At 38.9% G+C, this 13,210-nt stretch overlaps 1 long non-coding RNA gene across 1 annotated transcript in view; it reads left to right on the top strand.

Annotated features, from left to right (window-relative positions):
• Positions 1-13,210, top strand: part of LOC137158318 (uncharacterized) — a 117,241-nt gene that overhangs the window by 82,197 nt on the left and 21,834 nt on the right. The window contains exon 3 of the long non-coding RNA XR_010921366.1: positions 9,700-9,836. This is a non-coding gene — a long non-coding RNA (uncharacterized lncRNA). The remainder of the gene's footprint in view (positions 1-9,699; positions 9,837-13,210) is intronic.

The following is a 13,210-nucleotide window of genomic DNA, read 5'->3' as shown; positions in this document are numbered from 1 at the left end:
AACTGCATGGTGGGGAATGCCAACAAAAAATAAGACACATTGGAACATAAAAATTCAGTGTAAATAAGGTGTAAGATACACAGTAAAGCTACAAATGGCTTGTTCTATTTAAACCCACTGTGTAGAAAACAGAAATGGGAGATGCCTTTTCTGATTATCTCAAGAACTAAGAAAGCTTCTGTATATTTCTAGAAAGAAACTTATTTTGCTGAATTAGCATTGCACATTGGTGTCTAATTGGTTGCATGCATAAAAATGCATAACACATAACATGGCTTTGCATTTGTATTTGCTATCATCAATGGTAAATGTTTGTTTCTGCCATGATCTACCTCCCCTGAGCCCTGTTTTGGGGGGGAAGGGAAAGGGGCATTTAATTGAGCTTTTTCATCTGCAGCAATTACTAATTTCAGATGAGTTGTTAGACCACACGTGAATAACTTTCCTAAACAATGGCTTCAATTAGTGGTCAGATATAGCTTGCTGGAGTGTTAGGCTATTTTCTCACCCTGGGCCATACAATAGACATTTTGCAGATGTCATGCAGGGTTTTCACAACAGCTGTGTAAGATTTCCTTCTGAAGAAAATGTTTTAAAAGGGAGGTTGGGGGCTCGTGTGAAGAAATGGATGCCTATATTTCAGTGTTTAATTACAGTGATTGCTGGTGTTATTGCTACTACTTAGCACTCATATAGAGAACTGAGGGAGTAGTGGGGAAATGCATGGTGAACTTGTTTGTTAAATTCAGCTTGTGATTCATTTTGGCTATGATTATTCATAAAGCTGGTCAAGAAACAAATTTCTTTTCCACAAATATTGAGGGGTTTTAGTTTTTTTCAAAAACAAACAAACAAACAACTACCTAAAACATTTTTAGATTTAAAATGCCCTTTTTTCATGTTTCAGGCTTTCCATTTTTCAATGCAAATCAGAATATTTTTACTGAACACAATTTTTTTTCAGTGAAAAATTCCATTGCTGACAAAACCCCATTTATGATTAAAAAATTTTTGTCAAAGTTTCAACAAGTTTTAATTATTTACTTTTTAAATTGTTTTTCCACTGATGTCTGGCAGCTGGTTTTTGTTCATATAAACGTGTGGGGTAGGGGTTATTCACATGGATCTGAGTATTTGTGCTTGAGTTAGTGTATTTGAAGGAACAAGTGTCTTTGTGGTGGAATCCTATATATACACAATTATTCGGTAGGAATGTGACATGAGAAAACTGAATATAAAATCTAATAGACAACCAGTAAAGCTGATTTATATCCTTCTGTCTACCTAATCAGGAAAGAATTAAACTATTTTTAAGTATGTCCAATTACACAGTGAAATAATTCCCTTTCTTTCAGAAAAGTGCCAGGAGAAGATTTTAAGGGTCAGAGCCTCAGCTAATGTAAATTGGGGAACTATGCCGATTTGTACCAGTTTAGGATCTGGCCATAGCTGTTCTAAAAATCCCTAGACTTGTCTGTTTCCTGCTCTGTCTCACTAAAGTGATCACCCTCCACAGACTCCATGCTCCTGAGATTTCTTCAGGTATAGCACATGTTCTACAAAGATTAATTTGCCCAATCAGGTAGTAGAAAATATACCATGTGATTTAGGGAACCAATCAGGCTCTCAGATCTAAGGCGATGGATGCCATTCTAAGACCCTAGCTTGATTCAAGTAGGTTGATAAAATTTAGATGACATATGTTGAACACTTGTGGTTGTGAATGATTCTTTGAAATGTCTCATAACACCCTTATCTTCATCTCCGTCCTACCATGCAACCCATATTCGCGTGGAATGCTGAGGATCACTATCCTAAGGGTATAGCTTTTGTAGATACTGGAAGCAAGGCATTCTTATTAGTGGTCCTATGCCTTTGAAATTGAGTCCCTTTGTAAATACACTAAAGTATGCCTCCGGACCCTGATTGAACTTTGGAATTTCGTTTTCCTTGCAACCAGAAGTGGGGAGACTTGTTTAATCTCTCTCATTAAAACAATTCTCTCAGGTTAGGGGACCAGATGCCATAGTGATAAGTGCCCTACACTTAGCACTTAATTTTTGTTTTTCTTAATTCCTTCTGCAGTTTCAGTTGGATATAACAAGAACTGGAAATATTACAAGTCAGCCTACTCTGACAGGATTTCTTGACCAAAGAGGCTGGGACAAACTGTTCTGAGCATCAAAGAATCATCTGAATCTGTCCAAATTCTCCTATCACTATTGAAAATCTGTCTCATTCTCTGTCTGACTGAGCCTGTTTGAAATGTTCCAGTTGAAGGAGCTCAGCTTATTGTCTTCCTGGTTTTTATCCAGTTAAACAAGTCATCCTGAAATGCTGACAATGTTACCAACACGAGTCCCCTTCGAGGGTGAAATTCACCTCTGTGCAGAGGCCTAGCAAAAGACCCAAGTCCCATTAAAACCATACGGAGATGGCGGGGCAGAACTTAGGTAGCACAAAAGTAATTTCTTTGGGTACATCTGGCCTGGCCTTTTCAGCAGAGGGGGTTCTGGGTGGGCTGGGATTTGGAGTTGGCAGTCTTGGCTGGTAGAACACAGCACAAGTGAGAGTATCCCTGAGGACAAGAAGCAATTAAGCCCCAGAGCAAGCCCCTATGGTCAGTTAGGGGGGTAAAAAGGTGGCGGAGAGCCACCTGTGCCCTCCCTTCCCGGATGTGATGAGCTCTGCTTTTGGAGTACCTGGGAATCTGGCCCAGATGTTTCCAGGCCTACTGAGACCATCAAGGTGAAAACTGGCTTGTTGGGTGTCAAGAATTTCTCCAAAATGTTATGAACTTACAAAAATGTTTGACATCCGTTCAGTTCAAGAGATGAGCTGGGTTTATACCAATTGTTATAAAGCAGTTTGTCGCCTCTAAAATTAACATTGTTTTGTATCTCAAGTGTAGGAAATTAGACTTTCAGCTGATAAACACCCATAGTTTTGTTTGCCCAGCTTACTCGCGCTCTTACAAAACACCACTAATAGTGATGCTCTATGTACACAAAGACAGGATATGGTTTTTCCATACTTTTAGCAAGTGGCACTTAAAGTTTTGTAGATGGAGCTGGAGCCATCGTGTCTAGGAGACCAAACATTCTGACAATCTTGCTTAAGTGCAGCCATTCAGGTTTCATAACTAGCTACCCCAGGGGCCAGTACACTAACAGCATCTTCCTACGTCAGCGCTATATGTTAGGAAAGTCAGAGGAAGTCCAAATTAAATGGCTTAATACCCATGTGCCTTGGTCCTGCATGGGGGCATCAGGGCAGAAAACAACAACAATAATAATAATAATAATAATAATGTGCCATCCCCAGTGAACCGAACAGTCAGTAAGGAACAGGATCTGTGCTGAACTAATTGTATCCATAGTAAGATTTTGTCTACTTTAAGTATCAGTCTTATTAATAGTTTTATGAATAGACACAATTTTAACTTTACATTGGCATTAATGTTAATGAAGGAGTGTATCAATCAAAAAGTCAAATAAAGATGTTAGCTATTGTTTTCACAATCTATATCTTTATTAAGTTAACGCAACACAATTATTCTCAGTTAAAACTTGTGTTTTGAAACAAGGTAGTAAGCTTATACTTGAGTCTCCCCATCACCTTTTAAACAGCCCTGTTTCATGAGGTGCCAAGAATCCCTCAACTCCCATTGATTTCTATAAATAGACATGGCTGTAATTTCCACTGAAACCAATGAGAGTTGAGAGTGCTCAGCTCTTCACAGGATTGGAACTAAGTGTGCATGTGTGTGTAAATGCAACATCAGAAGACCTTGATCCTAGAAACACTTACACGTGTGAGTAACTTCACTGAATTTAGCTCAGTGGCAGTACTAGAAGGGCCTGATCTGCTTGTGCTTAACACTGAAGTGAAATACACACATATACTCCCACATTGAATCATTAGGAATCTAAAAAAGTAGTTCTAAACACTGTGTGTGTATATATGCATGTGTGTATATGTAATATATTTTTAAAGGAGATCCATGTATGCACATATATGTTTCAAGATGGGTTGCTGGTCTTGTTGCCACAACATACTAAACAAAAAAACATTAGAAGTTATTACAAGGGACCAGGAGGTCAACCTGCCTCTCCCCAAAAATCTATATTTTGAATTGTTTTTGTCTATTAACTAGAATGTAATGAATAATTATTACAAATTCTAATTTTTTTCCCATCAGTGACTTGCACATTTATACATGTTCCTGAAGCTATATATATATATTTGGTGCATATATAGCATCTTGAAGATACGATGTTAGATATCAATCACAGCAGATCTTTATCTTTCCAAAAATGTTTAGGGCCCAATTTTGGCTTTGTCATTGTCACATGCCCTGAATAACGAGTAGTGCATAATTGTGTTGCCCCAGGAAAATGTCAAGAACCAGGTTTTTATTTGGAAAGTTGCAATCTGGCTTCTGGTTCCCACCTTGTTCCAAGGTGAGAAGCAGAGGGGTGCATCAGTTCTGCACATGGCACTGATTACTTGCCCTAGTATGCTGGTTTAGTTGTGTTAGTCCAGGTCATTCGGGATGGAGCCAAGGCTTCATCCACTCCCCAGCCCTCCCCACTCCTCACCTACATGTATAAAGTCCCTGCACAAATTGTGCTCTCAAACCTTGCTGCTACCACAATGTGGTTAGCTCTCGTATAAGAGTAAGTGCCTCCTTACTCCCTCTTAGCTACACTGTGCAGTAGTATAGCCATGGTCACAATCTAGCCCTTCTAATTTATAGATAGATGTACATCTATTTTCCTACATAGCCCAGAAGTCAAAACACATTTGTCTTCCTTTCACAGTCTTGCAACAAGTTAGCAGTCAGAAGACTCACATAAAACATTTCTACAGCAATATTAGGGTTCCCGGGCTCATAAGCTCCTATGTAGATAGTGCTGAAATTACATTTGGATTGTCTGTGTATTTGAGACCACTTATTGTCAACAAAACTCTACAGCTCCTGGGCAGGCGTAGTTCTGGCGAGGCATTTGCCTGCATTGGGATGAAAATAGCTAATATGGTTGAGTGGAGAGGTGATCATACATTCATCAGAATATTTATTACAAGATCACACTCTTTCTGCTTTTGCATTCATGGGGACCGTGCATCGCACAGAATGCTGCTTTAGGAATATGTATTGAATTTGAATTTGCCACTCTGGGGCACAACCCAAGGGGGCCGGATCCAAAGCCTGTTAATGTCAATGTGACTCACTACAATGGGCTTTGATCAGGCCTGTGTTCTCAAGACCTACAACACCCCCTGTTTCTGGTGCCATTTTTTTGTTGGGTGGGGTTTTTTTGTTGTTTGGTGGGAGTGTTCTGTGTGAACTTTTCTAATCCAAATCTTCCACTGAATATACTCTTATTATTTGGGTTCATTAGAACACAGGTCCTCAAAGTGAAATTCAGAGAGTGCAAATCCATAAAAACTGAATCTAGAAGAGAATGATGGGTTTGGTTTTTTTTACCCCCTCCTGCAAACCAAAGCCACACGGTCTCACATTGCACTACACACGATTTTATCTATCTATTATCTATTTTAAGGAAGACATTAGGAGGCTATTTAAATGAAAGGGAAATAGAAGACAATGGAATTTGGTTTTAGATGTTGTACACACTGAATCATCTGGATACTTTTATGTTAGATTTCAGAGTTACACCAATCAATGAAATTGGCCTGTGCTTTTCTCTCCCTTTCTTCATTTAAACGTCAAGGTGAAATTCAAAGGCTTGTGCAGAGCTACTTGAGTCATTCAGAAGATCACTGCCCTACTGGGGATTCTCTTTGTTTCAGCACTTGAACACTATTGGTTTTATTATCTCCATTCAGGTTTTGTGATTATTCTCATCTCAGCATCTCCTAATAGTCGTTAGGAGATGCAGAGTGAATTCTGCCTTTGCGTTGTCTGAATAAATGTAAATACCAACTAAGATATTTTGTGCCTCGTTGACAGTACCTGTCAGAGTATTATAGCATGTCTCAGCATACTCTGGGCATCAAGGGCCTGATCCTGTCTGGTAATGAGCACTCTCCACCCCTATTGGTTTTATTGGAAGTTGAGTGTGCTAAACGCCATATGGTTGCTCAGCACCTCCAGAGAACTGGATCCATATTTATAATAATGACAGGGGAATGTATAAATCTCAACCCCACAACAGGCAACTATTTAGTTTATTTAGTTAGGTACTAAGATCATCTAAGAAGAAGGCCAATGCCTGCTTAGAGAAGCCTTAAAGCGTATTTAGTTTGCAACCTTCATTTAATTGTACTGATACTTTCTTTATTAACAACAACAATAATAATAAATAAGTAATAAAAGCCCTGAATAAATCCAACACAGGAAGCGTACCCAGGAATCCTGTGTTAATGTCGCTCCTCGCTAAGAACTGATCAATAGCCCACTGTGGTTATCAGGAAGAATCTCATCAACTCCAGTGGGCTTTGGATCCAGCACTAAGTAGGGCTGAGTTGCCTGTAAATTAAGGATGAGGAACTGATTCAGGACAACAAAATGTAGTCCAACATCACACAGCTCTCAGACCAAATCAAACTCAAATCTTATTTTAAGGTTTTATAAAGCTCTTTCTGTGCACTTGTGCAGTTTGTGTGGCTCAGAATCTGTGTGAGTGCAAATGTGAACCACTTCAAATATCACTTGTTGCTGTAGTGATTTGCAAAGGCGGGCTGGGAACTTGGGATTCATATGTCACCACGCAAACTGGCTCCTATTGGTTCAATTGCAGGTCATAGGGAAAACCAGAAAGTGACTATTTCTGGATCCCTTCAAGATGGGAGTCTTGCAAATTCAATACAAACTGATAATTCCCCTTAAAGTCAAAAGAGTTACTCAGGATTTACACCAGTAAATCTATTCATCTGAGACATTCATCACCATAGTATCTAAGTGCTGAAATGTGAATTGTTTGCGTGGAAAATTTAAAATGATAGGTTTTATGCCCTTCCTCTTAGTACATGGGCACATAACCTTACTTCCCTGCTTAGGCATATCAAATAAGTAATAATCTCACCCATATTTATCAATGGACAGAAAGTTTAGAAATAACAGCTCAGCAATAGTGAAAATTCTAGTTTAACACCTTAACTACTAAGGTTTATATTTTTTCAGCAGTACAACACTAAGATTCACTCACAGTTAATTTAAATTCAGACAAGTGCTGTTGTCAATACAGCTATTATGTTTTTGGGTTTTCCAGTTCAAATTTCCTTGGTAATATCAAACTGAAATACAATAGCCATTAACCCTCATTAACCCGCTAGAATCACATGATAAGGAGAGGTGTTCCCAATAGGAGAAAGTAGACAGAGGTCCTAAGGAAGAGAACAGAGTGTAAATTGAAGATGCCCTCAAAATAATCTTAAAGATGGAACAAAAATATATAAAGAAAAAAAAAACCACACAAAAAAGAAGGAAAGAAACTATGGTAGTGCTGAGGCAAGCAGTAATTTATTAATGTTTGTCTGCAGAAAAGTAAAGAAACTCTGCATATCTGTTTTGCTTAATTATCAGGTTGACCTCAGTAAAAAGAAAAGCTGAAGTTAAATGCATAACATTTTTCTTTACAACATTTCCCCCCCAGTTCTTTTCTTATGAGTATCCCTGTGGTTTCTGTATTTCTGAGCAGAGTGATAGCTCTGGTCATTTTAATAACCTCTGAGAAAGTGCTTCAGGACATATTTGCAGAGCTGAGGTTGCCATGCCACAGCCTTGTCTCCTTATCATGCTCCAGATATTGAAACTTCCCGTAACTACAATTACAACATAAACCACAAAATGTAGATTTACAGATTGTTTTCAGCAACACCCATTCAAATTTACTTATATTTACACTAGAAAAATTAGGGTAAGTGCTATTGTGACCAGAGACATAGACCAAGATCAATAACCAACCAATTCTTGGCTAATAAAGCACTTCTCTAAGGTCTATGGTTGCTTTATTCTGACTTTGAGGTTGGCCTCTAATGTCTTATCCATTGACTTTTCCCGTAAATATGTCTAATAGAGACCAGGCTGAACCCTGAGAAGGAAAGATACACTTTGTTTGGTAAGAATTGCTAATTAACTAAGTATGTAAAACCTGTAGCTACTTACTGCTCTCAGCATTTCTTCTGAGGATAACATGGACCTAAAAGTCAAACGTTAATTCCTGTTTTATATGCAGAGATTTTCCTGCAGGTCTAAACAGTTCAAAATCTACATTAATATTTCGTATTCTTCTTTCTAGTAAGAGCATTTTAAAATAATGAAGGGAATGGTATTAGCTATTGCTGGATACATTTGCAGCAGAGCAATAGGGTCCTTTTGTCATGTTCTTCAGCCACATATTTTTAAATATAGTGATTAAAGGGTAGAAAGATAGATATAATTTCATTCTTTGTGTTCAATATGGTGTTGCACTGCTGGTACATGCAGGCCATTGTCTAACTAAATTCAGGGCCTGTGTGGTCAGTCCACCTTCAACTCCTATTTGACTCTAGTGGGAGTTGTGGGTGTTCCGCACAATTTATTATCAGATCTTTAAGACCCAGCCCTCCAAGCGGCTGCACATTCTGGCCCTGATCCAGCAAAGCACCTTTAGCATGTGCTTCATTTTAAGGATCAGGAAGAGTTAAGTGAATTCCCATTACACATCCCTGCTTCTCTTCTTCACTGGGGTAGGAGAGAAAGTTGAACTGAGAGAAACCTCCATTACTTTCCAGTGGGGCGGTGGGGGGGAGAAGGGGAAGGAAGCAGATCTATGGGAGGTGACCCTGTCACACCCCTCACAGAGAAGTCTGGCTAGAAGAGACGATATAAGGGATTGATTGTGTTTGCCTTTCTCACCATATTGAATGTAGTGTGGAAGCACTCACTTTGACTTCCTTGAGATTTGGATCTGGCCCTGTATTAGCATCCTCACAAATTAACCTAATATGATAGGATATCATGATTATATAGGGGAATCAGTTAGCATTGGAGAAAGTGTCCCTCCATCTTGTATAGTGAAAGATGGTCTTTTTTGTTTGGCTTTTTACCATCACTGTAATATAGACATCGACCTGTAACAATCATTGTAAACCTCTTATTTACACATTGGCTTACTATGTATATATAACACACTGGTCTAATGCATATGTGTACATAGTATATTCTTGGTTCATAATCTTTAATTGGTCTTGAAAATAATTAAAGTTAGGGGTTTTTTGGGGAACATTTCTGAAATTTTTCAGGAAAAAAAATCTGTCAAAATTTTTGAAGTTTCCAACTGCTCTAGAATTGTCTTGTAAAAAGAGCAGCATGTCCATGTTGCAGTAAATGGATTGCATTCAGCTGTGGTGTAAGTGAACACAACAAAATTGGAGTCCTGACCTGAAATGGAAGTCTTTTTCTATACAGGTAATCTTGGACATGGCTAACACAATGATGGTCAAGTTCATTATTGAAAAGCACTTTTTCCCTGACACGCAGACAGATTTTTTCCTTCCTGGAATATTTTAGCTACATGTTGAAAAAGTCTCAGGCTGTAGCATAGATCATGGAAATAATGCAAATACCTTGCTTGCCACACTTAGTCAAGGGTGGACTAATTTATGTGCACTTGTGGATCTATGAAATGTGTTCATTGGAGCTGATAGAGTGGAGATGAGCTGACCTCCAACTGTTTTTTGTGCTTTCAGGCTGAGAACAGTAGGAGGAAGCTCAAAGATCATGAACAATAAGTGCAAGTCTCTGTAATATTGTCCTAGTCTGCTGGGATATTTCAGCAGGAGCAGTCTGCATGTTAACTGGAAGTGAGTTTCCCGTCAGAAAACAGGTAAGATCACTTACCATTCTTTGAAGGGTGCCTGATGTTTTGACGTGTAAGCAGGTACTTGGCAAGGTTCCATTATCCGATGTGATGATACGATGTGTTCAAGTGGCAAATCACCAGTTTCCCTCACTGAAAATTTTAAATGGTACGCAACAAAGTTTGCTGTCATATGAGCAAGTCACTCTCAGTTCAAACACATGATTTCCTGATTTCTTCCTAATCCTCCTCATATCCATTGGAGAAACTATTTGTCTATGTTAGAGGTAGGGGAAATCCACCCATCTGGTTTGCTTACATACCTCCTCAGGACATGCAAACCTATTAAGGCTGTTCACTACTCTATTGTCGTACAGTGGCTAGAGCAATGGGGCCCCCGTTGTGATTTAGTCCCTGGGCACTGCCATAATATATTCATAAAATGGTCAATAATAATTCTTTTAACTTTTCATCTTCAAAAAATACCTCCAAAAATCCACATAAGGATTACCATCTCCATTTTACCGAGAGGTAGAGAGATGCATTGTACTCTTGGCTGTCAGGCCTGTACTGAGACCAAGGGTGATCATTCCTGTGACTCAAAGGTAAGGAATGGCAAGGCACCTACCAATGTGTTGCTGATGCTAACAAGCTAGTGTCATGTAACCAGTGTAATACCAAAAAAAAAAAAAGTTTTGAGGGAGATAAAAGCTCATACTTCGGGGCTTAAATTAATCTTGATTAAGAGTTAGGATGAGGCTTTCACAAGGGCCTGATTGTAGTCCTTATGCCTACTGTGGGAATTCCTGTATTTTCCTCTGAAGCACCTGGTGATGGCACTGCCAGACAAAAATACTAGACTAGATGACCCCCAGGTCTGATCCAGAGTGATCATTCCGGGAATGTCTACACTTCACGCTGGGGGTGTAATTCCCAACTTGAGAAGACCTATCTCCCCTAGATATGATCAAGTTAGAGAGCGAAAAATAGAGTGCAGCTGTGGTGGTGTAAATGGCAGGACGGGAGATCCACCCTGAGTACAAGCCTGTCCAAGATGGGTTAGCAAGAGTATGTCTCCTCGAGATGGGAATTACATCCCCCAGCTTGACATGTAGGCACATCTTCTGTGGCTCTGAGAAGAACCTAACTGAAGTCAATAGCATTTACACTAGCTGAGGATCTAACCCTATTTTCTTGTTTCCTTCCACTTTACTTAATCAGACCCCACCATTTGTTAGGAACAGGATGCTTTTTGTAGAGTTACAGGTGAATGTGTTCAGCTCAAATGCATCCAGATTAGCTACCAAGAGGTTCTTTTTCCAGCTATGTTCATGTCCATTTTGGGCCCGGAAGTCTTTCCAACTGGTGTCGCTCTGAGAGAACTGGTCATGTTTGCGTTAGTGTTTCCCTGCATTGTTACAATGAACAAAGCAATTAATATGTCTTTAATTTGTACCTAACAAAACAAAAAGGATGCGTTTTATTCTATGTGACATGTAGACAATTTTTTCTTTAAAAACAAAGTTTCATGCTGTGACTACAATTAGCGTAATTGTCAGCTCTTCTCTAAAAACAAATATGTATTAAGAGAAAAGCCAGTATTGTGCCCTCCTCTGGTGTGAAAATGAGACAATCAAAATCTATTGTAATTACCTCAGTGATATTATAATTAGCAACGATTAAGTTATTCCATGCTGCTTTTTTCCTCTTGGCTACAATTAAAAAAGTATATATCTTTCTGCTGCACATTACTGCTGATCATTTTACCTCCATACATGTCTGGTACGCGGATAAATTAGAAGTAATTTTAAAGCACAACTCCATTAAAACATATATCTTTCTATTTAACTGCTTTAACCCTTTGTGTGTTTCCTACATCTCTTAACATCTGTGTAAAATAAATAGTTGTTGGGTTTTTGTTTTGCTGGCTTTTAATACTGGGCCTCTAAACCAAGCTGCAAAAAAAAGAAAAAGGGGGGGTAGGGAGGGATAAAGAATGCCCTATCTATTTATAATATATATGGTCTAGGTTTTCAAATGCTGCTAGTGATCTTGACTGCCCAGCTAGAGACATGTGAAGTGGCTTTCTTTTCATAGGAGAATGCTCAGCCATAGGCACTCAGCTACTGCCATGATGAGCATGGTATAAAAACGTATAGAATAGCAAAGCACTTTTTGAATACTATGCCCCTGTAAGGTGTCTCAGATTGGGCTCCCTAAACCTGAGACATCCCAAAATGACTTTTGAAAATGTAGACCTAAGACCCCAATCCTTCATGCACTTAAATACACACTTTGCTCTGTGTACATGATGAGAGCTGTTGAGGTCAGGAATTGAGCACATGTATAATTATTTTAAGCATCAGAACCTAGCTTCTAGGGACCTTCAACATAACTTTTTAAAACATCACACACCATACTTCTCAATTCACACCAGATGAGTAGATTGTGGACCTCTGAAAGATATCATTAGCCATCCAATAATAATGCACAGTGGAATCCCTCTTATACAAACCTTGGCTATTCAGGAAAAAAAAATTGGGAATGAGTATCAGTTGCACCCCCCCCCCCCCCCACCACCACCACCAAAGGACTGAAGAAAATTCCATTTTACTCAAATAAATGGGGTTGCACAGCAGTTGTGTTTCAGTTGCAAGACTCCTGTGTTGAACATGAATGATAGCTTTATGCACAAAGGCACTTTAAAATCCAAAAGTACATGCAGCCAATCTAAATAATTTTACCATTTTCTTTTTGCTTCCAAATACACTTGATCCATGTTTTTAAATGTGACGATCGGGTTTGCTTTTGGAGCACTTAAAACAGGTAACTACCAGGAGTATATGCTAATTTTGTTTCCCATTTAAAAAAAAAAATGCCATCAGTCACATCTCCCCCTCTAAATAGATAACTGTATTCATCAAAAACCAGCAAACTCAGAGTCAGAATTATGTGAATTGAAGTTCCAATATATACCATATACACATGCCCTGCAAGTTCTAGGAAGGAAGTGTCTTGGTATTCTTGGAAAACAAGGATTCGTAGTTTTCCAACAGTATACAAGAGTTCACTATTAGCCCCAATGCTATCAGACTTTAAGTCTCTCCCTGATCCTCTACTCTAGCTATGCCTATTTTGACAACATTCCAGGACTAAATATGGTAAGTGCGGGACCTCGGACCAGTATAATTTTCATTCCCCGCTAAGTGCCTACATTTTTAACCACACAGAGGCAGAGCTCTGAGCCCCTGGTTTCCTTTGTGTGCATGTCAGTGATGTTAATAATGTCTCCATTGGTATTTTGTCTATGAAGTGAACTCCTAAGGCTTTCATTTTGTGAATGGAAATCCTTTCTAAAAAGGTTTCCATCTCTGACTTCATATGGGGCACCACAATCTTGT

Source organism: Emydura macquarii, unplaced genomic scaffold (assembly GCF_026122565.2).
Source record: "Emydura macquarii macquarii isolate MOO-44397 ecotype Brisbane River unplaced genomic scaffold, CSIRO-AGI_Emac_v2 contig_1644, whole genome shotgun sequence".
NCBI lineage: Eukaryota > Metazoa > Chordata > Testudines > Chelidae > Emydura > Emydura macquarii.
The sequence above is the reverse complement of the archived record's forward strand: the minus strand, read 5'-3'. Positions and strand labels throughout refer to the sequence as shown.